General features: G+C 43.9%; 1 non-coding gene across 1 annotated transcript; it reads right to left on the reverse strand.

Moving 5' to 3' along the window:
- Positions 1–309: 309 nt before the first annotated feature.
- LOC112752507 (small nucleolar RNA R71) lies at positions 310–417 on the reverse strand. The gene has a single exon (XR_003176941.1). It is a non-coding gene; the product is annotated as a small nucleolar RNA R71 (small nucleolar RNA).
- Positions 418–2,927: the final 2,510 nt, after the last annotated feature.

The raw sequence follows: 2,927 nt of genomic DNA on the forward strand, positions 1-2,927 counted from the left end.
ATTCCTGCCATTGGAGCAAACAACTTTGAGCTGAAACCTCAATTAGTTTCTCTGATGCAGCAGAACTGCAAGTTTCATGGACTTCCATCTGAAGATCCTTTTCAGTTCTTAACTGAATTCTTGCAGATATGTGATACTGTTAAGACTAATGGAGTAGATCCTGAAGTCTACAGGCTCATGCTTTTCCCTTTTGCTGTAAGAGACAGAGCTAGATTATGGTTGGACTCTCAACCAAAAGACAGCCTGAACTCTTGGGATAAGCTGGTCACGGCTTTCTTAGCCAAGTACTTTCCTCCTCAAAAGCTGAGCAAGCTTAGAGCTGATGTTCAAACCTTCAGACAGAAAGAAGGTGAATCCCTCTATGAAGCTTGGGAAAGATACAAACAGTTGACCAAAAAGTGTCCTTCTGACATGCTTTCATAATGGACCATCCTGGATATATTCTATGATGGTTTATCTGAGCTATCAAAGATGTCACTGGACACTTCTGCAGGTGGATCCATTCACTTAAAGAAAACGCCTGTAGAAGCTCAAGAACTCATTGACATGGTTGCTAATAACCAGTTCATGTACACTTCTGAAAGGAATCCTGTGAGCAATGGGACGCCTATGAAGAAGGGAGTTCTTGAAGTTGATACTCTGAATGCCATATTGGCTCAGAATAAAATATTGACTCAGCAAGTCAATATGATTTCTCAGAGTCTGAATGGAATGCAAGCTGCATCCAACAGTACTCAAGAGGTTTCTCCTGAAGAAGAAGCTTATGATCCTGAGAACCCTGCAATAGCAGAGGTAAATTACTTAGGTGAACCTTATGGAAACACCTATAACTCAACATGGAGAAATCATCCAAATTTCTCATGGAAGGATCAAAAGCCCCAACAAGGCTTTAATAATGGTGGAAGAAACAGGTTTAGCAATAGCAAGCCTTTTCCATCATCAACTCAGCAACAGACAGAGAACTCTGAACAAAATGCTTCTAATTTAGCAAATCTAGTCTCTGATCTATCTAAGGCCACTGTAAGTTTCATGAATGAAACAAGGTCTTCCATTAGAAATCTGGAAGCACAAGTGGGCCAGCTGAGTAAAAGGATCACTGAAATCCCTCCTAGTACTCTCCCAAGCAATACAGAAGAGAACCCAAAAGGAGAGTGCAAGGCCATTGACATAAGCGCCATGGCCGAACCTGTGAGGAGAGGAGAGGACGTGAATCCCAAGGAGGAAGACCTCCTGGGACGTCCAGTGATCAATAAGGAGCTTCCCTCTGAGGAACCAAAGGACTCTGGGGCTCATCTAGAGACCATAGAGATCCCATTGAACCTCCTTATGCCCTTCATGAGCTCTGATGAGTATTCCTCTTCTGAAGAGAATGAGGATGTTACTGAAGAGCAAACTGCCAAGTTTCTTGGTGCAATCATGAAGCTGAATGCCAAATTATTTGGCATTGGTACTTGGGAAGTTGAACCTCCCTTATTCATCAATGAACTAAGTGATCTGGATCAACTGACATTGCCTCAGAAGAGACAAGATCCTGGAAAGTTCATAATACCTTGTACCATAGGCACCATGATCTTTAAGGCTCTGTGTGACCTCGGTTCAGGAATAAACCTCATGCCCCTCTCTGTAATAGAGAAACTGGGAATCTATGGGGGTGCAAGCTGCTAAAATCTCATTAGAGATGGCAGACAGCTCAAGAAAACAGGCCTATGGACAAGTAGAAGATGTATTAGTAAAGGTTGAGGGCCTTTACATACCTGCTGATTTCATAGTCCTGGATACTGGAAAGGAAGAGGATGAATCCATCATCCTAGGAAGACCTTTCCTGGCCACAGCAAGAGCTGTGATTGATGTTGACAGAGGTGACATATTCCTTCAATGGAATGAGGACTCCTTTGTGTTTAAAACTCAAGGATCTCCCTCTGCAACCATGGAGAGGAAGCCGAAAAAGCTTCTCTCAAAGCAGAGTCAACCAGAGCCCCCACAGTCAAACTCTAAGTTTGGTGTTGAACTCCCATATCCAAATTCTAAGTTTGGTGTTGGAGAGTCTCAACAAAGCTCTGCACATCTGTGAGGCTCCATGAGAGCCCACTGTCAAGCTATTGACATTAAAGAAGCGCTTGTTGGGAGGCAACCCAATGTTTATCTAATTCTTATTTTTATTGTTTTTCATGTTTTCTTAGGTTCATGATCATGTGGAGTCACAAAATAATCAAAATAATCAAAAACGGAATCAAAAACAGCAGAAGAAAAATCACACCCTGGAGGAGCATCTGTCTGGCGTTCAAACGCCAGAACAGAGCATAGTTCTGGCGCTGAACGCCCAGAATGGGAGCATCCTGGCGCTGAACGCCCAGAACAAGCATGGTTCTGGCGTTCAACGCCAGAAATGGCATCAAAGGGGCGTTGAACGCCCAAAATGGGCACCAACCTGGCGCTGAACGCCCAGAGTTGTGTGCAAGGGCATTTTGCATGCCTAAAGTGGTGCAGGGATGTAAATGCCTTGACACCTCAAGATCTGTGGACCCCACAGGATCATCTCAGGATCTGTGGACCCACAGGATCATCTCAGGATCTGTGAATCCTATAGGATCCCCACCCACCTCACCCTCTATCTCTCCATTCATGACCATCCTTTCTGTTTTTCATCCACCACTCACATCCATACACACATCCCTCCATCTCCTCCATATCTTCTTCTTCTTCTATTCTTTCTTCTTTTGCTCGAGGGCGAGCAACATTCTAAGTTTGGTGTGGTAAAAGCATAGCTTCTTTTTGTTTTTTCCATAACCATTGATGGCACCTAAGGCCAGAGAGGCCTCTAGAAAGAGAAAAGGGAAGACAAAAGCTTCCATCAAGGGTCTATAGCTCAGTGGTAGAACATTTGACTGCAAATCAAGAGATCCCTGAGACACCTCAGGGGATACATT

Source organism: Arachis hypogaea, chromosome 15 (genome assembly GCF_003086295.3).
Source record: "Arachis hypogaea cultivar Tifrunner chromosome 15, arahy.Tifrunner.gnm2.J5K5, whole genome shotgun sequence".
Taxonomy (NCBI): Eukaryota; Viridiplantae; Streptophyta; class Magnoliopsida; order Fabales; family Fabaceae; genus Arachis; species Arachis hypogaea.